At 37.7% G+C, this 24696-nt stretch overlaps 1 protein-coding gene and 1 pseudogene across 3 annotated transcripts in view; one reads left to right on the plus strand and one right to left on the minus strand.

The window, feature by feature from the left end:
* The window catches only part of MAGI3 (membrane associated guanylate kinase, WW and PDZ domain containing 3), a 235605-nt gene that overhangs the window by 158509 nt on the left and 52400 nt on the right, over positions 1-24696 (minus strand). The window lies entirely within an intron of this gene.
* LOC114208139 (small nucleolar RNA SNORA62/SNORA6 family) lies at positions 1839-1972 on the plus strand (annotated as a pseudogene).

Below are 24696 nucleotides of genomic sequence, written 5' to 3' on the forward strand. Positions count from 1 at the left end.
TTTCTGTCACATTTTTAAAAATCCAAACTCCTTCCTGTGGCTTACTAGTGTCCATGTGAACTGGTCCCTGGCTATTTCTCCAACCTTATCTCTTATTCCTCTTCCCCCCTGGCTCACTGTCCTTGAACATACCAGGTTTACTATCACCTTGTAGTTTTTTCTGCTGGGAATGTTCTTATACCTGGCCTCTCATGGTTTCCTCATCTTTACCCCTTCAGGTCCCAATCCGAAAGTCACCTCTTCAATGCAGCCTTCTCTGACTCTAGCTAAACAGCTCTCACCATACCCTATGACCTTCACAATCTACCAAACCTGTTTTATCTTCTCCATATTTATCAGTATTACCTTACTGATAATTAAAAATATCTTATTTATGTACATGTTGATTATCTATCTACCCTCCCACACACAATCTTCTTTGTTTTTAGTTTGTTTAATTAATTAATTAATTTATTTATTTATTTATGTGACAGAGAGAGAGACACACTGAGAGAGGGAACACAAGCAGGGGGCGTGGGAGAGGGAGAAGCAGGCTTCTCGCTGAGCAGGGAGCCCGATGCAGGGCTGGATCCCAGGACCCTGGAATCATGACCCGAGCCGAAGGCAGATCAAAAACTATCTCAGGTGGCTCAGCCAGTAGAGCGTCTGACTCTTGGTTTCAGCTCAGGTCATATCTCAGGGTCGTGAGATCAAGCCCCTTGTTGGGCTCCATGCTCAGTGGGAAGACTGCTGGAGATTCTCACTCTCTCCCCTTCCCCACCCCCCACACATGCTCAATAAATAAATAAATAAATAAAATCCTTTAAAAAAAAAAAGAGTAGAAAATACCGTGTTCACCACTCCATTCCTACCACCAAGAACAGGGGCTAGCACTTAATAGGTACTCAATAAATACTGGCCATTTAAACAAAAGGGAATCCATGAAAGTTACCATAAACTCCTTGCGGAGGACAAGATGAGAAGTGTATAGGTCGGCACATTACCTCCACACCCACACTTACTCAATTTTCCTTACTGTATAAGGTGTAGAAATGTTTGTATATCAATCCATTATCGTCATACAGTCTCAGACTCAGATGGACTGTCCATAGTATTAAAACATTCAATGTGCGTGGGTCAAATAGGAAACTGCAGATACGTAAGAAAAAGAGAGTAACAGCTCTGCCCTCCTCCAAATCCCTTTCCCTGAAGAAAAGCCTGTTTATAAATATCAAGCAATTGAAAAGCTGCCAAATTTTGATCTCTCTCAACATTCATATTGGTTTAGTTCCATTGAATAGAAAAAATATGACTCAGAACAATGTAGGGGTTGGTCGGGCTCTTTCTTCTCTCCTAACTCATGATTGCACGCTACCAAGCCAACCTGCAGCAAAGACAACTTAGGAAGCACATGGGGGCTTGGAAAGCCTTTGGATGAATCAGCTCAAAAACATCTGTACTATCAGAAAATCAGCCTATAGCGTGTCCTCTACTGACCATGACTAAGTGACACTGTCATTGTTTTCATTCTCAGCATATTAGCTGTTACAAATATCTAGGTATCTCAAGAAAACAATATTAGTGTACTGAAAATATTCAAGACATCTCTTCTTATGAACTTTTGATGGAAAAGCAACGTAAAAACAATAATCCTATGAAACATATTCCTAAAAAGTGATGGATACATTAACCAAAACCCATCAATGATAGCAGCATTTTATGTTTCCCCAAATTAGTGAAACAAGAACTGATATAAGCCTATAAAACTAGTTACATCCTAAAAGCAAGGGTAGGTGAAACTTAGAAACACCTGTAACCCAACGATCAATACTACCTTGAAATTAAAGACTATAAAAAGAATTGCATTTTTAGCCACTGAGGCTGAAGAACTCACAAGTGTAGGTAGTATGCTACAGGAGGGGCAAGTCTTTCACTAACACCACAGGATCTCTGGCCCAACGGGTGGAGTTTGATAGTAATCCCTGCTACCAGTAAAAAAAAAAAAAAAAAAAAAAACTGCATTCTAGAGCATGAAAACAATTTACCGTACCTTTTGTATTACTCATCACTTTTCAGTAAAAGCATTCTTTCTTTTAAGTACATCCTTCTTTTTAAGATAGGGCGCAAAGGAATAAGAGCTGTGTCTTCTGCTGTTCTTTCTTTTTTTATGCCTTTAAAATTTTTTTAAATCCATCTATATACAGGACAAAGTCCTTGCTATCTATAAAATGTAATGTATCAAATTCTACAAATTACATTCATAATTTGAAACTAAATTCTGGGGCATAACCCCCATTAAATTCCTCAATCAGTAGACAAAAGAAAAGTATGTCCAGATTCCTACTCAGATTACATCTGGGCCATTCTTAGTCATTTGAAATGGTTTCTTTCCCTCCCAGCCCAGCTGCTGAGATAAGCTCTAGTCCCTTGAATTGCCACCCTGCTCCTAGTGTTAACCACTTCCTTGCCAAACAGAGCTATAGGGATTTTTTAAAAAGGAATAAAGACTGAAAAAAATAAAGGCACTAATTTCTCTTTATAGAGAGAAACTAAAAGGTAGTTTCTCAGCAGCCCCAAAGCACAAGGGTTTAGGTTAAAAGGGTCACAGATTTTGAAAACAAAAAGGGATTTTAGGAATCAGTCTACCTACCTCCTTTTACAAATAAGGAAACAGAAACTACTACATATCAAATTAATTCCCTAATTGAACAATTCCTTAAAATTCCATATTTTAGATGAAGAATATCTACCGAAAAATGTAAAGAACAGAAACTTTACAGTAACTTGCTTCAGAAGCATATCCCACTTTTCATCTATTCAGTGAGCTTCATTGTGAACTTGATTTGTATGTAGCGCAAGTAAAAGCATTTCATTCATTCCACAAACGTGTGGAGTGCCTACACCATGTGAAAATAGCTGGTGTGGGAGGAGGTACAAAATTCCCAGCCCTCAGTGAGCTTACACCCTAGACAGGGAAAAGAGAAAGACAATAAACAAAAGAAATCAGCAATAAGTGAAACATAGTATGTAAGCTGGGAATAAGTACCATGGAGAAAAATAAAGCAGAGAATAGAAATAGGTAGTAGTGTTGGGGGCTGGCAGTGACTTAAATACAGTAGTCAGGGAATAGCCACATAGATGTCTAGAGGAAAATATTACAGGGAAGGCAAGGTCAAAGCCTGGAATGCTCAAGGAAAGGCAAGGAAGGTAATACAGTTGGAATGCATGAGGTGGAGAAAAGCAGGAGATGAGGTCAGAGAGGTATCAGGAAGCCAGATCTTATAAGTTCCTATAAGGCCACTGTAAGAACTCCAGTAAGATGGACTTATTCTAAGTAAAATGAATATCATACAAGGTATTGAACAGGACAGTGATGTGACCAGACCTACGCTTCAACATAATGACTCTAGCTACTGACATACCAAAGGCAGGTGTAGCATCTCAAGACCAGTTCAAAGTCTAGAACAATTATCTAAACAAAAGATCCTGGAGGCTTGGACTAGAGGAGTAGCACTGGAATAACAAAAGGTCATTGAATTCTGGGTACTTTCTGAAAGTACAGTCAATAGGATGTGCTGACAAACCAGATATGGTACAAGAGAGAAACCTAGAAACAGACAATATATCATGATACATACAATACAGACATACATACATAATAAATTGCATCCATTTCAAGTGTACAATTCAAAGAGTTTTGACAGATGTATGTATCTATGGAACTACTGCCACAATCAAGAAACAGATTTCTTTGACCCCCAAAAGTTTTCTCACACTCCTTTTTCAGTCCCTTGGCAAGCACTGATCTGCTGTTCTCGGTCACTGTAACTTAGCAGTTTTTAGAATTTTATATAAATGGAATCTTAACAGTACAAGTCTTTAGAGCCTGGCATCTTCCATTCAATATAATAATTATGAGATTTATTTACACTGTTGCATGTCTCACTCGATCATTCCCTTGTATTCCTGAATAGTGGTATATCCCCTAGATAGTTACACCACTTTTTATAATCCATTTATCCACTGATGGACATGTGGGTTGTTTTCAGTTTGGGTCTGGGATATTGTGGTATAAGAAATACATATTTTTAGGGTGCCTGGGTGGCTTACTTGGTTAAGTACCTCATTGGCTGAGGTCATGATCTCAGGGTAATGAGATAGAGCCCCACGTCATGCTTTGCACTCAGGAAGAGTTGGCTTGTCCCTCTCCCTCTGCTCCTCCCCCCACTTGTGATCTCTCTCTCTCAAATAACTAAATAAATAAAATCTTAAAAAAAAAAAGAAATACATATTTTGAAGACATGAAAGAAACTTTAAGCGTCCATCAGTGGATGAATGGATGAAGGGAATGTGGTATATTTACACAACAGAATATTATTCAGCCATTAAAAGAAGGAAATCTTGCCATTTGTTACAACATGGATGGACCTTGAGGGCATTATGCTAAGAAAAATAAATCAGAGAAAGACAAAAACCATATAATCTCACTTATATGTCAAACCTAAGCAAAGAAACAAACTGAACTCATAGACACAGAGAACAGGCTGGTGGTTGCCAGAGGCAAGGGGGCAAGGAGGTGGACAAAATGGACGAAGGGGGTCAAAAGGTACAAACTTCCAGTTATAAAATAAAGAAGTCAGGAGGATGTAACGTGCAGCATGGTGACTATAGTTAATAATACTGTATTGCATATCTGAAAGTTGCTAAGAGTAAATCTTAAAGTTCTTATCACACACACATACAAATTCTATAATTATGTACAGTGATAGATATTAATTAGACTTATTGTGATCATTTTGCAATGTATACAAATTTCAAATCAATATGTTGTGCACCTGAGACTAACAATATATATGTCAATTACACCTCAATTAAAATATACATATTTTGGGCGCCTGGGTGGCTCAGTTGGTTAAGTGCCTGCCTTCGGCTCAGGTCATGATCCTGGAGTCCCAGGATCGAGTCCCACAGGGAGTCTGCTTCTCCCTCTGACCCTCTTCCCTCTCATGCTCTCTATCTCTCATTCTCTCTCTCTCAAATAAATAAAATCTTAAAAATAAATAAATAAATAAAATACATATTTTGTTGGTCTTCCTCCAGTTCTTGGCACAAAGCTCCTAAATCCTTGGAATTTTTTAAGTGATAAGGGTGACAGGAACATCTTCTGTTATTCAGAATAAGCCCCCTCTCAACCATATCTGAGTTCATGTTAATTAAATGACTGCCATGGTCTCCTTGATAGCTACAGAACAGGGGCTGGTTAGCAGGGGAACCAACTATATGACTAGAGGATTGAAACTACCAGCCCTAACCTTGACATCTGTCCTGGAGACAGAGTTCGACCACCAACAGCCAGTGATTTAATCAATCATGCCTACATAATGGAGACTTCACAAAAACCCTAAGTGATGGGGTTTGGAGGATTTCAAGGTTGGTGAACATATCCATGTATCAGCAGGGTAGCACATCCCAAACACCATGCGGAAGGAAGCTCCTGTACTTGGGACTCTCAGATCTCTCACACCTCTTCATCTGGACGCTCATTTGTATCCTTTATAGTATCCTTTATAATAAACCAGTAATTATATGTAAAGCCTTTCATGGAGTTCTATAAGCCATGATATAACAAACCACAGAAGCTGAGAAAGGGGATAAGAACCCTCAATTTGTAGCCAGGTCAGGCTGAAGTGTGGGTAACCTGGGGACCCACTACATGCGATTGGTGCCTAAAGTAGGGAGCAGTCATGTGGGCCTGAACCCTTAACCAGGAGGTCTGTGCTAACTTGTAGACAGTGTCAGAATTGAATTAAATTGTAGAAATCCCATCTGGTATCTGCAGAGAATTGGAGAATTACTTGATGTGGAAAAACCACATTTGGTGTCAGAAGTGTTGTGAGCAAAGAACAGATCTTAGTAGTAAGGGTTAATGTGGATAAAGCTGATATGAACACTTGTGGACCAGTGAACACATGTTTTCATTTCTCTTGGGTAAATAGGAATGAAATAGCTGGATTGTACGATTAGGTGTATGTTTAACTTTTTAAAAGAAGTTGCTGAACAGTTTCCTAAAGTGGTTGTAACGTTTTACATTTCTACCAGCGATTAATGAGAATTCTGTATCTTTATCAACAGTTGGTATTGTCAGGTTTTTTGACTTAGCCATTCTAATAGGTATATATAGGTAGTATCTCATTGGAGTCTTAATTTGCATTTGCCTGATAATTAATAATATCAATCTTTTCATGTGCTTATTGACCATTCATATATCTTTTGTTTTATGAAGCTAATTGCCTGATTTTTAAGTTTCTTTTTATTTACTTATTTATTAAAAAAATTTTTTTTTTTTGCCACCCCACCAGCATTTTCTTTTTAAAAGCATGTACTAATTTCTTACATACAGTGAAAGGTCTTTCTGGGCTTATTCAGATAGGTTTGCTTATTCTTCAGTATTCTATTGTTTAAATTGCTTTTTTATAAAAAAAAATGATATTTGGTAATACTATTTCCTCCTGATTACTGTTCACTGAAAATTGTCTTTGTTTTTATCATTTATTCTTCCAAATGAATTTAAATTTTCTGGTCAAATTTCCAAAGAAACACTTTGGGATTTTGGCACAGTGAATATTAACCAATTTTGGAAGCATGCCTATTTTTATTCTGCCATCCCATTCAGGATCATAGTACGACTTTCCATTAAAATTTCTTTATCTTTCAGTAAAATTTTATAATTTTCTTCATTGATTAGCCTTATTTTTTTCATTAAAGTATTCTTTGATGCTATAGTAAATGGAGCACTTTTCCACTACATTACCTTTTTATGTTATAGAAAAGTCACTAACCTTATCTTTTATCCAATGTCAACTTTCACATGAATTCGTATCTATCCTAAGTTTTCCATTTTCTTTTTCATTTCTAGGTATAATCATCCCACCTGCAAATAATGGGAACTGTATCTATTTTTCCATAAATCCTGCTTCTAATTTCTGTTGTTTCATTATGTTGTCTTGCCCTTGGCAAAAACAAAACAAAAAGTGAACTAATGGTGGTATTACTGAGGCTTTGTTTTATTCTATTTCTACAGAAATGTCTCAGGCATTTCAATACATAGCATAATGTTCGCTACTGGGGTTTGATAGAAATTCTTTTTTAAAAATTTTAACTGAAGTAATCTTCATCCTATTAAAGAATAAATACTGAGTTTTATCAAACTCTTTTGGCATTGGTTGAGATAATCATATAGTTTTTCATATTTGACCCCATACCCACACACATTTTTATTCAATGGAGAAATTCTATCTGATTATGACATTGTTATTTTAATATCCTATTGAATCTGATTTGCTAGAATTTCATATTGGCTTCCCATAACTGAACTAGGTCTATAATAACTACTTTTTGGTGCTTTGTCAAATTCGATATCGGCACAGAATGAACTGAATAGCTTTCCATATGTATATAGGTATACTATGAAACAGTTTAATATAGAAAATGATTTCCCAAAAAGCTTGGAAGAACGTGTCCATAGATCCGTTTAGTTTTGTTTGGAGAAAATGGATTTGTAATTCTCATAATGAAAGAAATGGAAAGGTTATTTGACCATACAGGTATTTATTCATCCAGCAAGTATTTATTAAGTACCCATCTATGCACTAGGCACTAGAGTTCCAATGGCCAAACAGCCATCAACGCTACCCTTGAAGAGACTACAGTCTCGCTGGGGGAAGAGACACAGATAATCACAATCATTGTTAACAGATTAAGTATATGACGAAAAGGTACAGGGAACTATGAAAACATATGACATAAATACCCACACCAAGTCTGTAAAGATTAAGGGACAGTTTCCCCATGGACATGAAATTTTGAATTAAAACCTAAAGATACATAGAAATTAACTGCTCAAAACAAGCGCAACAGTATTCCAGGCAAAACAAGTAGGATGTACAAAAGTCCTGGAGTGAAAGAGGACAGTGTGTGAGACGAACAGAAGAATCGGTCCGGCTAGAGTGCAGGAAGCAAAGGAGTAAGGCCTCAGGCCTAGAGAGGCAGGCAGAAGTCACACACGATTTGAAGGCAAGAAGAAGGTAACTTACGTTGCGAACAATGGAAGCCAGCTAAGGGAATTTCACAGAGGGGTTACAGTCACCTTCTACTTCTCTAGTTGATTTTTATGGTTTACATTTGCTAGGAAGTTTTAGATTTCATCAAGATTTCCAAGAATAGTACCACAAAACTCGGCATAGCAGACTCATAATTTTTTAGATCTCTTCCCAATTTATAGTATTCCTTTTTACTTTATTTTTTTAGAGGGGGAGGTGGAGGAGCAGAGAGAAAGAATCTTTTTTTAATTTTATTTTATTTAAATTCAATTGATTAACATATAGTATATTATTAGTTTCAGATGTAGAGTTCAGTGATTCATCAGTTGCATATAACACCCAGTGCTCATTATAGCAAGGGTCCTCAATACCCATCACCCAGTTACCTCATCCCCCCACTCCCCTCCAGCAACCTTCAGCTTGTTTCCTATAGTTAGGAGTCTCTTATGGTTTGTCTCCCTAATTTTGCCTTATTTTTCCCTCCCTTCCTCTATGATCCTCTGCTTTGTTTCTTAAATTCCACATATGAGTGAAATCATATAATTGTCTTTCTCCGACTGACTTATTTCACTTAGCATAATACCCTCTAGTTCCATCCACGTCATTGCAAATGGTAAGATTTCATTTTTTGATGGCTGAGTAATATTCCAGTGTGTGTGTGTGTGTGTATACACACACACACACACCACATCTTCTTTATCCATTCATCTGTCAATGGACATCTGGGCTCTTTCCATAGTTTGGCTAATTGTGGACATTACTGCTATAAATATTCGGGTGCAGGTGCCCCTTTGGATCACTATGTTTGTATCCTTTGGGTAAATACCTAGTAGTGCAATTGCTGGGTTGCAGGGTAGCTCTATTTTCAACTTTTTGAGGAACCTCCATACTGTTTTCCAGAGTGGAGGGAGGGAGAGAATCTCAAGCAGGCTCCACACCCAGCATGGAGCCCAACACAGGGCTCAATCTCACAACCCTGAGATCATGACCTGAGCTGAAATCAAGGGTCAGACATTTAACTGACTGAGCCACCCAGGCACCTCCCCTAGTATTCCTTTTTAGATTTGTAAAGTCATTTCCTTCTCTTTTTCTCTATTAGATTTGCTATGGGTTCCTGTATTTTGATGGGATTTTTAAAATAAATCCACTCTGGCCTTGCTTAATAATGAATAATCAAAGTAAAAATTCCTGCTATATTCTTTGGGCGTAGTGAGGAAAAAAAACTCTTTTCGTGTACTTGAGTAAAACTTCCTCACTGAATTTTTCTCATCTTGGGTTTTCTTTTGCCCTATTTTTTTTGTTGTTGTTGTTTCTCCCTCATCTTACATTAACCCCCTTACTTTTTGGTCTGTGCCATTTTGCTGAATTGGCACATCACCCTAGAGGTTGTATAATCCTACTTAAATCAACAGAGGAAAAAAAATATACAACTACAGTGTTTGTGTCTCTCCTTTTGTCACTATAAAATATTAAAGCAGTACTTCTAAGAGATTGTCCTGTATCAGAAGTCACTGCAAAAGGTTTTGGTATACTCTTAAAGATTAAAGAAAAAAGAGAATACCTTTATTGTTGAGGTAAAACTCACAGTACCGCATTTGCATCCTAATGTCTCTTAATAGTATATAAAAAAGGTCAAATAATTAAAAAATAACATTTTTAGAGGACAATGAGATTTCAGTGCGTGTGTATGTGTATGCACAGAAGCTAATCCAGTAGAATTAGCACATCAATACTTGGCTAAATCTCATGTCCTAAGGAGTAGTTACAGAGAGATCTTTCGGAGAGGTCATCAATCCTCAAAACAGATTTCAAATTAAAATTTTGCAATGAGCCAGTCAATTGTCTCAAAACTCCAAAATGAACTGATGCCAAATGACTTCACTGCACTTTAATTCCCAAATAGAATCCCTTATGGCTACATACTTTGACTACCTAAAAATTGCACACCAGATCTCCAGGATTGGAACATTATTGCAGTCAGTACTAACTATACTCAGTTTACCTCCTCTCTTATCCCTCCCTCTTCCTGAAAGGGTAAGTTGGGAGAAGTAAGCAAGGTCCTCTCTTTGCAGGAGAAAGAGAAGTCAACAGTTTACACTTCTGCTCAGGAAAGAAAGACACTGAGATCTCTCTCTCCTCTCTGTAAGCAAAGACCATCCTTCCAGGAGCAAAAAAATGATGATTTCAATATGTCTATAATTGGCTACTTTATGAAATAGAATACTTCAGAATCCCTGTTGTGAGCTAAGAAAGCAATCATGAAGAAACATTCATTATCCACCCATCGTCATTTTTGCTTAACCAGTCGGGGGACTGACAATGGGGGATGGGAAGAGAGGAAAAACTACTGTGTACAGACACACGGCCTTGGCAGTTAAGATCACATTTATTTCTACTGCGTGTTTATTTTCTCCGTAGAAAATGAACCAAAATAGAGAAGAAAATGTTACAGAATTAAAACTACACACAATCCCACTATACAGAGGAAACAATATTTAGGAGGATTTTCTCCTGTTCGTTCTATATCCCCAGGGGAATATACCTGCTTGACTGTACTGCCCATCTCAGCCTCAAAAAAGCCTCCTTGAAGGATGTCTGTCTCTTTATGAGGGACAAATCCTCAAGTAAAACCTTGTTCTTGTAGTGATCTTCATCATGACACTTTTAGGAAGACTGGTATCAAAAAGTGAGCCTTATGGAACATCATAAATGAAAGAATGATATAACTGCATATATGGGAAATTTTTTTTAAGTCTATAATACTGGGACACCTGGTGGCTCAGTCAGTTGAGCGTCTACCTTCGGCTGGGTCATGATCCCAGGGTCCTGGGATGGAGTCCCATTCAGCTCCCTGCGCAGCGGGGAGCTCCTACTTCTCCCTCTCCCTCTGCCTGCGGCTCCCCCTGCTTGTGCTCTCTCTCTGTCAAATAAATAAAATCTTAAAAAAAAAAGTCTATAATACTGTATACAAATTTATTTTAAAGATTTAAAAATCTACAGAGTTTTGGCTCTAGGAAAACATACCTTACAAAAAGTATTTCAAAGAAGACAAAGACTATCTGAAGAGACTCAAAGCCAGAGACTGGAAAAAAGAGTCACTTACCTATATACCCTCAGAGTCATTTAGAATGAGTTCATTTTTAGAAGTTAAAGCCTAAAATAATACATAATCCTTATATAAAGTTAATCAGCTCATTCTATAGACTGACCTAATCCTGATAACGAAATTTAAGAAGAGCCTCCCTAAATACAAAGGCCAAACCAATTTCACTTATGCAGATACATTTTTCTTCTAAAAAACAATCAGCAAATTGAGTACAGATATTAACTGAACTGACTGAAAGAAATAATATATTTGCAGAGAATCTCCCCAGAATTTACAAGTTATTCTGGATGGATATCCTTCCAATTGTTTAGAAATTATAACCGCAAAATGTTAAATGATGAAAAATGTAGCTCCAACCCCCAAATCTCCTAGATAGGTTATCTTGTTTTTTCTTAACATTATATGACTTAAGGATTGACGCCTACACACACACACACCCCCCAAATGTAAAACAACACTTACAAAGAATTCATTACCTGTCCTAACATGAGACTGAATGAGGGAAACTCAGGACTCACACCTCATCTGCCGTGCCACTGTGATGTCACTCTCATCCTCAATCACGATCAGCTACTCCTTATCCATTTTATTTGGCCTAGGCACCTATGTTAGCACTGATCCTTTACCATCCAGTACGTCGCTGGATGTCAGATGGATTACCATCTGCCCCTGCAAATGTTCTTTTCTTTTAAGCAACTAATGTAACATTAAAAAAACACATTTGGATTGGGGCGCCTGGCTGGCTCAGTCAGTAGAGCATGTGACTCTTGATCTTGGGGTTGTGAGTTTAAGCCCCGCATTGAGCACAGAGATTAGTTAATGAAAAAAAGAAAACTTCTTAATGCATTTGGATAATACCATAAACCATTACTTTATTTTTTGGAAGATTTTATGTATTTATTTGAGAGAGAGAGAGAGTGCGTGCAGGAGCCGGGGGGAAGGGCAGAGGGAGAGGGTGAAGCAGACTCCCTGCTGAGCAGGGAACCTGACACGGGGCTCAATCCCAGGACCCTGAGATCATGACCTGAGCCGAAGGCAGTCGCTTAACCAACTGAGCCACCCAGGCGCCCTGTAAATCATTACTTTAAAAGAAACGAGGTTTATCCACATAAAGAAATAACACTATTATTCTGAGCAGACATGTCTTAGTAACCTAAGGGCTATAAGATTAGTTTGCAGGACATCATACCTACTAACAAATAAGGAAAAGAATATAGATCTACTACCACACACAGATTATTTATCAATTAAAACAACTTTTCCTACCCATTATGTAAGAGAATACTGACAATTCTGCTCTTACAACCTTAGGAACACTGGTGACTAGTACTATTAAAGGAGAGGCATGGATTGAGGTCCACTTAACTCCCAATCAGCAGCTTGGGTAAAGAAAGAATCTTTACTACAGTAATCATGTTACCCCATGCACAAGGCCTATTCTAATATTAAAACTTAATCCTTATTCTTATATACATCCTCAAGAAATATTTGAGAAAATTAGTCAAATTAGCTGTATATGCTCCCCCCGCCAAAAAAAAAATCAACAAAAAGCGCAAGTATGACTTTTAGCACAGAGAACCATTCAAAGTACTCTAACTGCCTTCTCTCCACACTAACTGCCTTTAAAGAAGCTTCTTGGCTCTATCTCGGTCCAATTGAAGAAAATGATTAAAAGCATTATTTGCTCATTCTTTACTAGTATTTGTCTACTTAAAATACAGTGAATACTACCAAAACTAGCCCAAGACATTTCTTATTATAGCTTATTTTCATTTCATTAAAGTTGCCTTACCCATTTATGTGAACCTACTAAAATGCAACATTTCCATATTTTTAAAAGGAAAGACTTAAAATGCTATTTTCAATTACACTTCTAATCCTGTTTGAATCAATGTGAATATATTGACAAGAGAATTGTTCTTTCACAATCAACATGAACAATGAAAGAAAAAGCAAGTGTTCTGTGAGCTTAAGCACTTATGCCTTAAGTGTATAAAAATAGTAGTTCTCACATGTATTTAGGCGATGGAGTACCAGAAACATTTATGCAACATTTACATGTGCAACTTTTTAAAGAGCATTTAATTTTATGTATCTGGAGCTGGTATAATTAATAGGTTTCAATTATTTAATAATTATAGAAGAAAATGTAAATTGAGTTAGTTTTCTGCAAACTGGAAAATAATTATTACCTTCATTAATTTAATACTATGTTATAAGGAAACTCATTTATCTTAGATCATTTCTCCCCCACTAGAATGGCTATCATCAAAAAGACATGTAATAACAAGTGTTGGTGAGGATATGGAAGATTTGGACTGCTCATACACTGCACTGCTGGTGGGAATGCAAGAGGTCGCAGGCAGTTTGGAAAACAGTCTAGCATGTTCTCAAATGGCTAAACACAGACTTACCACATTACTCAGCAATTCTGCTGCTAGGATTATATCCAAGAGAAAGAGAACATATATTCACATAAAAACTTGTGTACAAATGTTCATAATGACATTATTTGTAATAGTCAAAAAGTGGAAACTCCAATGTCCCATCAGCTGATGAATGGATGACCACAATGTGGTAAAGCCATACAATGGAGCAGGATTCCACTATAAAAAGGAATGAAGAACATGCTACGACATTGATAAACCCTGGAAACACGCTAAGTGAAAGAAACCCAGACACAAAAGGCCACATATTGTGTAAACCCATATGAAATGTTCAGAATAGGCAAATCAATAGGGACAGACAGTAGATCACTGGCTGCCAGGGGCTGGCCAGAGACATGAAAGGGAGTGCCTGCTAATGGGCATTGGTTTCTTTGTGGGGCGGTAAAAAAATCTCCTGGAATTATAGATTGGTGATGGCTATACAGCTCTGTGGATATACTAACTGCCACTGAATTGCACACTGTAAAAGGGTAAATTTTACTGTTTGTGAATTATACCTCGATTTTTAAAAGTCATGAATAAACACACAAAAAATACAGCTATTGACACTTACGGAGATATTAAATAAAGCCTATTTTAAATATTTTATCTACCATGAAAACTTACCCACCTATACATCTGTTAAGAAACTTTTTATGATGTAAACATTTCTATTAAAAATAATGTCACAACTGGCAGCCAATAACTTTTACATGTTTCAATGTATCCGCCAAAAGTTTAGATTACAAAAGACTTAAAAAGACGTGTTGCAAATTAAAACAAAACCAAGTATAGGATTACACCAGTTATCTGCTTTATCTCTTAGGGTGGTTCATGAATCATTGGTACATTTTGAATACCGTAAAAGATCCTGATTACAGACTTACTTACACAAAGTAAATAACATTAATTTTTGACTCAATCAAATTTCTACCAAGAAGTCAATGACTGTTAATTTTTATTCTGTACCACAATAAATGTCCAAAACCTAATGTGTAAGCTTTTGTTATGTCTCAATTCTGTTAATTCCCTTCTGGAAAAAAGAATTCTACAGGAACTCAGAACTGTAGGTAATAACTTAAAATCTTATTAATTCAAATTAATATTACTAGAGGAATATATGAATTATTACTACATGAAAATAATGTGTGAATTATTAATATACTAAAATAACCTTACTATAGCTACTACACAGAGTAATTCATTTTAATTCTAGCAAAGTATTTTCTGAATTGCCAAGCTAAGAACCTGCCTAGGTCTACCTCATTAAGTCAACGACCATTCTCTAAGCAGTTATGTCCAAAATATTGCGAGGAATACAAAGATATTAGCCCCCAGACTCAAGGAGTCTACAGTATAATACAAGATGAAAGTGAGCAGGTAATATGAACTGGGGACAGACTATAAATGTTGAGAATCTTATAGTTTAACCTATAGGTAGTAAGGAAAGCATTAAATGATCTGAATCATCTACCCCTGTGTTAGACAAGGAGAGAAGAAGTACAGCAAGACCAAACGGGAGACTCACACAATAGTCTGGATGATGAGGATGAAGAATCTAAATTAAAGTAAGGGCAAGGGAAGGACAGATGAGGAAAGGCCCTGAAGTCTTATTTATGAGGTAGAATCAATAGGACTTGGGAGCTGCATAGAGAAAAGGCAATATCACCTAGAAGTTAAGGCTTGCATATGCTTTGATAACACTCCTGGGTGAGAGGTTTGGCTCTGACTCATTTCAGCTGTGTATGCTGGGCAATGACTTCATCTCTATGGGTTTCCGTTTCCTCTGTAAAATGGAGGTAATAATAGTGCCGACATATCATAGGGTTGTCATGAGGCTGAATTAGAAAAGAATGCATGTAAAGCACTTAGCACAGAGCCTGCTACATAGGATGACAAGGTTAACAGTAATCCCACTGACCAGGATAGGAAATACAGGAAGAACTGTAAATAGGGATAAGCGTGGAGATTAGCTAAGTATACTACATTTCTGCTTGCGGTCCAATCTGTAAGTCTAGAGAATGGTGAATACTACAAGAGGATTTGTGAAAGTAAATTAAAATATAACTAAAGATTTCTAGCTATGAAAGGCCTTGAACACCTTGCTATAGGATTTGGACTGAATAAAAAATCTACTGTCTCCTAAATACAAAGTTTAGAGCTCATACAATGTATGATGCCATGTATTTTCCAGGTGAGAAAACGAAGACCCACAAAATGAAGAAACATCCCAAAAGTCACACCAGTCATTGATATACATAGTATGAGCACGTTAATAAATTAAATGCTGGCTCTCTCCTCCTCCACATTCGACACACAGTTGCATCTTCTGGTGCAGTGCCAGCCGAGTTCCCAAGACACGGATAGTGGAGTTTGGAGTAAATGGATTTGGCCATTTTGGGTGCCTGGTCACCAGGGCTGCTTTTAACTCTGGCGAAGTGGATACTGTCACCATCAATGAGCCCTTCATTGACCTCGACTACATGGTCTACATGTTCCACGATGACTCCACCCATGGCAAATTCAATGGCCCAGTCAAGGCTGAGAAAGGGAAATTTGTTTTTTTTCGATGGAAAACCCATCTCCATCTTCCAGGAGTGATATCCGGCCAACATCAAGTGGGGTGATGCTGGTACTGCGTATACTGTAGAGTCCACTGGGGTCTTCACCACCATGGAGAAGGCTAGGGCTCCTGCGAAGGGTGGGGCCAAGGGGGTGGGTCATCATCTCTGCCCCCTCCTACTGATGCCACCACGTTTGTGATGGGCGTGAACTATGAGAAGTATGGCAACTCCCTCAAGATTGTCAGTAACGCCTCCTGCACCACCAACTGCTTGACCCCTCTGGCCAAGGTCATCCTTGACAACTTTGGCATCATGGAGGGACTCAAGACTTATGACTCCATGCCATCACTGCCACCCAGAAGACAGTGGACAGTCCCTCTGGGAAGCTGTGGCATGATGATCAAGAGGCTGCCCAGAACATCATCCCTGCTTCTACTGGTGCCACCAAGGCTGTAGGAAAGGTCATCCCTGAGCTGAAAAGAAAGCTCACTGGTATGGCCTTCTGTGTCCCCACCTGCAATGTGTCAGTCATGGATCTGCCTAGAGAAAGCTGCCAAATGCAATGACATCAAGAAGGTGGTGAAAGAGGCATTGGAGGGCCCCATCAAGGGCGTCCTGGACTACACTGAGGACCAGGTTGTCTCTTGGAATTTTTTTTTTAAAGATTTTATTTATTTATTTGAGAGAGAGAGAATGAGAGATAGAGAGCACAAGAGGGAAGAGGGTCAGAGGGAGAAGCAGACTCCCTGCTGAGCAGGGAGCCCGATGCGGGACTCGATCCCAGGACTCCAGGATCATGACCTGAGCCGAAGGCAGTCGCTTAACCAACTGAGCCACCCAGGTGCCCCTGTCTCTTGCAATTTTAACAGTGACACCCACTCTTCCACTTTCAGTGCCAGGGCTGGCATTGCCCTCAATGACCACTTTGTCAAGCTCATTCCCTGGTATGACAATGAATTTGGCTACAGCAACCAAGTAGTGGACATTATGGTCCACATAGCCTCCAAGGAGTAAAAGCCCCCTGGACCACCAGCCCCAGCCAGAGCAAGAGGAAGAGAGAGGCTGTCAGATGCTGGGGAGTCCTTGCCAACTCACCCCCCAATTGAGAATCCCACGACCTCCACAGTTTCCAGTTTCTATCCCAGATCCCTAAAGAAGTGGAGGGGCTTGGGGAGTCCTACCCTGTCATGTACCATCAATAAAGTATACTGTACCCAGCCAAAAAAATTAAAAAAAAAAATGCTATTCATACTCTTCATTTGCTTAACAAAACTGAGTCCTTATATAAAACTTCCTTCTATCCCCATCCTTGTGATATGGAAAATTTGAAATTACTGGGATAAAAATTAAAAGGATTTAATGTAATGTAGTGGTGATAGTTATAAACAGGTTTTCAACAAATATTATTAAAACTCTTCTTTAGGGGCACCTGGGTGGCAACAAGTCAGTTAAGTGTCTGACTCTTGGTTCGGGTCAGGTCATGATCTCAGGGTTGTGAGATCGAGCCCCATGTCAGGCTCAGGAGTCTGCTTGAGAGTCTCTCTCCCTCTCCCTTTGCCCCTCCCACTCCTGTGCACACACACACTCTCTCTCTAAAATAAATAAATAAATCTTTAACAAATAAATAAAACTCTTCTTTAAAAAATAACTACAGAATTTTAGGAAAACTCAAATTATTTTAATGATGATATAATTTTTATTTATCTTTTTTGAAATTAAAAGAGTACAACTGACATGACAAATTTTAAATATGGAAAATTTTAATGATAATTTAAAAATTGTTTTTAATCAGGTAAATATATTGTTACTGAAATTTAACATGTTTTGTTCATTTTGGGAAATAAATTATAGAGACAATAACAATTATAAGAAGCTTTCTTTTTTTATATATTTTTTTTAAGATTTTATTTATTTATTTGAGAGAGAGAGAGTGCAAGAGTGAGCATGAGCAGGGGGAGGGGCAGAGGGAGAAGCAGACTCCCCAAAGAGCAAGGGAGCCTGACACAGGGCTCGATCCCAGGACATTGGGATCATGACTTGAGCTGAAGGCACACACTTAGCTGACTGAGCCACCCAGGCACCCCAGAAGCTTTCTTTCTGTAGTTCTCTGTAAGACCCCAGTTCACAAAGATACTGTATGAATTAATGGAGTATCTCAAAGACCCTGTAGTAAATCTCTAAATGCCAATAATGACCACTACTTTCCCTCTCTTTCCTTTTTCTTTTTATAATTCACTCCTTTGACTGCATGCAGCCTTCTCTGTCCATTTCCAATCTAAGCTTCATATGGTACTACCAGAATGATGTTTAACCAAAACAAAGTTTCTCTCTCAGTACTCAACAATGCAAACATTACCACATTCTGTGCATAAAACATTTCAACTCCAATCAAAAGCAAAGCTATATAGGCAAAAATAAGACCAGCCAATGAGCAAAAGTTTTTGTAGATATCATAACCAGAACAATATTATAAATTATGTGGGCTGCAAAGGCCCTCAGAATCCTAGCTTTTAGTTTAATAATAAGTTATATATTGGGGCACCTGGGTGGCTCAGTCAGTTAAGCATCCAATCTTGGTTCTGGCTCAGGTCATGATCTCAGGTCATGAGATCAAGCCCTGCATTGAGCTCTGCGCTCAGTGAAAGTCTGCTTAAGACTCTCTCTCCTTCTCCCCCGCCCACTCTCTCTTTCTAAGATAAATAAATAAATCTTTTTTTAAAAATACGTTATATATAAAGAAACTTTAATACTTTAATCAAAGAATCTCCTTCCGGACCCATAGTATTAGAAGAACTATCTTCATTTAGTTCTTGAATCAAAGAAAAATATGTTTTCAAGTTACTGCACACCATTAATATAAGAATATGAATACCAAAGCTTATTAATTTTTGTGCAGCCTAATTTCATCACACCCACACATTAATAAATGTTTGATTATACTTCTTGTTTTTACTTCAGGCAAATTATATCAGCCTTGATTTCTATAAAGTTTTAAGATATTTCATTTTACTTCTAAGAAAAATCCCATGTTGTGGTTTGCAACATCTCTAATTACTAAGGAAGAAAATCGCTGAGCCAAAAGAAACTAATTACAAAGAGCTGATGTAGTATATAGAAATAATCTATGAGTATAAATTTTCAATTTTTGGTCCTGTAACGGAAAATGGAACAAGATTATTTTAAGTACTAAAGAGTGAACTTTTAGCTTAAGTAGGCCATCCTACAGACTATCATCTATTCAGTCAGAGGAGGAAGACTTTTAGGATGAGAAAACCCTGCCCTTTCTTACCCGAAGACCATGACAGGAAGGGTCAGTGGCGCTTTCCTTTGTATTTAAATGGTTATACATCTAAATTGGGCCAAGAAGCATTTTGATAGAAAATTTTAAAATAACTGATAGATTTGACCCGAAAAAATTCAAACAAGAACTGAACAAGAACAAAACAAAACAAAAAAACTGTTTCATAACATACAGAAGTGCCAATATAAAATTATTTAGATTTATATGCACCCAAGTGAAATTTACTTTACTGATATAACATTTTTCACTAATTCAAAGTGCCAAGACATGTGATGCTAATTTGAGAATGAAGACTCTATGGGTTAACCAATTTCTTTTTTTTTGGAAGTGACCTTGGTATGACTTACCCACAACAAAATCAACTTTTCAGTAACACAGATGGTAGACTAGACACTGCCAATGTTTTAAGCTTAGAAAATGCTTTTAATTTTTTTTTTATTTCCCCATGCTGTGCTTACTGCTTTACATCTGTCTCTGACTGCCAAAGAATTGTTAACTAATTGGCATGAGATTCATTTTGTTAGTACACAGCTGGGTACTTTAGTCATACAACATCTGCTTCTCAACAGATCTTCTGCCTTTTGTTCATATACCTCAAAACAGTTTCTCCAAGTTTTCACAGTAAAGCATATATGCCTCTCAATATCTGGAAGCTGAACTTGATCACCATCATTATGTTTATTATTATTTTACAAAATTATCAGTGGCTTCTGAATAACTAAAAACCATTCAGTGAATCTAAGTTGTAGAAAATCTGGCATTAACATCAATTTGTAAAACATAGTTGAGCCAAAGCATGAAACTCAACCCAAGTCATGCAATAATTAGACACTATTCTTTACATACATATCTCTGAGTGTTGCTTTAATGGAAAAATAACTGAACCTTCAAAATATGAGTATTAAAAAGAAAAAATTCTACGAAGTATACACAGGAAAGAATCTAGCACATTCTGCCTCCAAGACTCAGATTTTCTGTGCCCTTTGCTTTTTCTTATACAGGGACTAATTAACCAGTCTACGAGTTATCCATTTCCTTAGCTTCTCCTCCTGGTTTTTCATTTTGGACAAGTGTTACTCCAGCATTCTACCAACATGCAGAAAGGTGAAGCTCAAACATAGGCCATTCAACTCATGTTACACACTGTTCCAAGTGTTTGCTTTCAAACTGGTTGGAAATCATAGACTACTTCTGAATAGGAATAACGGATAATGGCAGTTAGATCTCATGTCAGTCTCCATAATGTAAATGAGCTATAGGTAGATACTATAGATAGTATATAACCCAAATGTCTTTCATACCACTGCTTCTATAGCAAATTCCACTCTAGGACCCAAATGAGGATTTGAGGAACATAACCCCTCATCACCGGCAAAGCGGCAAGAGCTCCATGGTTCAGTTTCCCTTTTCTCCCCAATCGGTCCAAAACCAATAGGGTGAGCAGGTGGAAGGAGGTCTAACAACTGAAAAATTCCAACACCGGGAAGCTGGGCAGTAGGAGGCAGAACTAAAGAAGATCCTGTTTTGAGTCTGATGAGGGTGGCAGGGGAAGTCCCAATGAGATAATAGAGGAGCAGTAGTGACATTAAGAATACCATTGACTTTGGGCCATTGAAGCCGGAGCTTTTGGTCCCTCACAGAAAACAGCAGGAGACATCAAACTATCAGAGGGACTCCAATGACATTATAAGGTTTTGCTGCTGTCTGTCTAGAGGTAATTGTCTACCTGACTTTTGTTATTTGGTGTGTTGGCGAGCGTAAGGGGGGGGGAGGGTAAAAGGGGGGTAGTCAGGAGCTGCGGCAGTTTTTTGTAAGCATTCTTAAGCCAGTGAGATAAGAAAATGAAAAGCCATTTTGCAAGATGTTAGCACCTAAATAATTCTACAATAAGTACATAACTGATCTACTCTTGGCCCTTACCAGTAGAGACGAAAACAATGCACCATGCTTGCTTGTTCGCTGCTTCAGCCCAATGAAGCGATAAACACACCTTGTGACTGTTTTCAGTGCTAGGTCAGCTACTGTGGAAGGTGCATCTCTAATTTTATGCGAGGGAGCAAAGTGCTCCTCCCTCGTGAAGATAAAAGCTCAAGAATGATTATTGGTCTGATCGCCACCGCCCCCGCCCCCCCCCCCCCCCACTCGCCACCGTCTGATCTCTCTCCTAGCTGGAGCAAGGGCGGGACTGTGGTTAGGAGAACAGTTAAGCCATTACTGTAGTCCACGCCCCCTCGCTTTCCCCAGCTTTTGATATGATGCCGGAGACTTCACAGATGCCCTGCGACTAGGAGAAAAAGAAACTTCAGTCATTGAAGACTGTCTCCAGACTTCTTATTATGTGAAGCTGTTTAAAATCTGTCTTTGCTTGAACCTTTGTTAGTCTTTCTTTTGCTTATAGCTATATATAGTGCTATCGGATACAAAACCCTCTTCCTACAGGATTTTATTTAATTCTCCCAGCAATCCCCTGAAATAGGTAATGTTATTAGCCACGTTTTTAAAAAGGGATAACGGAGATTTCTAGAGATTGTGAAACTTGCCGGCAGTTGGTTAAATGGCAAATTAGAATTCAAACCCAGATCCATCTGCTGTCCAGGCGCATGTTCTTTGCGCTGCCTTATACCACTGCCCATCGTCACTCACTCACACCATCCGCGTGGTAAAAGGAAATCACCAGAGACTGCAATCAAACCACGCCCGGATTCAAATCCTGGCTCCACCACTTCCTGTACATCACTGGACAAATCAACTTCAGGTTTCTGAACTGTAAAATGGAGATAATAACATGGCCTTGCACATTTTTGTGGCAACAGAATACATCCAACTGTTTCCGAAAGAACGAAGCACGTTCCTGGGCATATGAGACATTCAAACTTCAGTTTCCTCTTCCCTCTCCATTCTATCATTTAAGTGCTCTGTGCAAGCATGGAGAGAGAAAAGAGCCCATCTTACAAAGCTCTCAGACAAGTGAGTTGCAAACAATACTGTAGAGTCATCTTAGAGGCTTACATAAGATGCTGGGGAAGCCCAGAAGAGAAAGAGGTGTCATGAAGTAACTGGAGGAAATGACCTCTGAACATGGTTAAAGGAGCTTGCCAGGTGATGAGAAAGGACAAGGCAAGAGCACAAGAATGCTCTGGGGCACCTGGGCAGCTCAGTCGTTAAGCGTCAGCCTTCGGCTCAGGTCAGGATCCCAGGGTTCTGGGATCGAGCCCCGCATCGGGCTCTGGGGAGTCTGCTTCTCCCTCAGCCTGCTGCACCCCCTGCTCGTGATCACTCTCTCTCTTCTCCATCAAATAAATAAATAAATAAATCTTTAAAAAAATTTTTTTAAAAAAGGATGATTGCCAGTGAGAGTCGAGGGGGTATACTGAAGAAAGATTTAACGACAAAAAATGTGGTATACAGCTAGAACAAATGAGACAAGCCTCTGAGCTTCTGAACTATTAAAACCATACTGCTCCAAGTAGAAAAAAAATTAATTCTATATGTTTTGGACTGAAAGAGTAACTGAATATATATAGTTTAATGTATCATTTAATATATACAAAGGTAGTACACAGATATTTCTGCCAGTGGCAGACATAGTTTAATAAATAAGTGAATGAAAATCAAGTAATCCCTAAGTTCTATCTTCTTTCCCTTTCTACTATCTGTGGAGGGGGGATCTAAAAAACACAAATTAATTACAAGACAATGAGATGGGCAAGAAAAAGAATGAAGGGAAGAAAGCAAGAGTCTAGAAAAATCAGGCTATTTAATTAGTTATGAAGGAAGAAAGTAGTAATCCACTTAAAAGGGAACATGTGTTTGCTCTAATTCCAACTCTACTATTCCTATTAAACATTAATAGAGGACAAGTTCAATTCCAAGCTTGTAAAGATTAAAAAAGGAATTTTAAAATTTAAACAATACTAATATTAAGCAATAGTTACATAAAATTATGTAAAAAAATAGTTATGTAAAAAGTAGGCCAAGAATGAGGATAAGGAGAAAAAAAAAATCAAAGGAACTAGATTTCTAAGATTATTACTTTTAATTACCTTATTTTATTTTATTTTTTTATTTGAATTCTTTATTAATATCATGTTCAAATCACTCTATAGATGCATGCACATATGCATCTTCATAAAACATGAAATGTCTTAGGGGGAAAAAGGAAGACCTATGCACTTTTTGTATATTATATAGACACACACACAGGACACTTCACTGTGGGAGCAGAGACTAAGTAAAACATAGTATCTAATTCATCTACTCAAAGTAAATACCAGGCTAATAATTATTAGTGCCTTTCCAAGGAGCAGTTTGGAGTTTAGAACTCCTCAATACAAAATGAAAATTGGCCTTCAAAGGGACTGCTTCTTAAATAAAACTTTTCAGAAACTAAATTCAGAATTTTAGGAGTGACCCTGCTTTAATATAACAATATAATTTATACAGTTACAATTCCATCCCCAAAGTGTTTCAACAATTCCATCCCCAAAGTGTTTCAACAATTCCATCCCCAAAGTGTTTAAAAAAAAAAGATGCTTATTTATTAAAGGATTACTGGGAGGGGAAAAAGTACCATTTCCCATTCCCTTGAAGTAGCAACATTACGCAGATAATAGTTAAAAAACATCCTTTCCATTTTAAGTAAATGAAAAAGTTAACCACCCCCCAAATAGCCTAGCTTTTAATTTTGAATACTTTAAACCTCCTTGCTGACCTATGGATTAATTCATTAATCACATATCAATAAAAACACAGAATAAAAATCACTTAGGCTTTAAATATATGAGCTGCTATATAGCCTCTTACCCTTCTTATAAACCAATTGGCCATGAGAGAAATGGTCTGCTTTTATCTCATTCATGTTTTCTTGTCTTAATATGGTCCTCTACACATAACAAAATATAATAATGGATGATAATTATACAATTTTACTTATATAAAAGTATATGTCTTACATAACACACTGAATTATAAAAAGGGTTAATGAGAAAAATTGTTTTTCAAATTTTTTCTGATCAAACTATAATTTCTCTAAATCTGCAATCAAAATAGTTTATTATTCTATAAGAAATCTAATTATTCCTCATTTTGAACTGCCCAGATATTAAATAATTCATCTGACATCAGCTGTCATAAAATGCACGTTTATATACGTTTTTCAACAATCATTATTTCCAAACATTTAATTCAATCCCTATACTCACTGCAACAAATATAAGACACT

The sequence above is a fragment of the Eumetopias jubatus genome, unplaced genomic scaffold (genome assembly GCF_037043125.1).
Source record: "Eumetopias jubatus isolate StellerSeaLion01/CBP00866 unplaced genomic scaffold, mEumJub1_p1.0 scaffold_4, whole genome shotgun sequence".
NCBI lineage: Eukaryota > Metazoa > Chordata > Mammalia > Carnivora > Otariidae > Eumetopias > Eumetopias jubatus.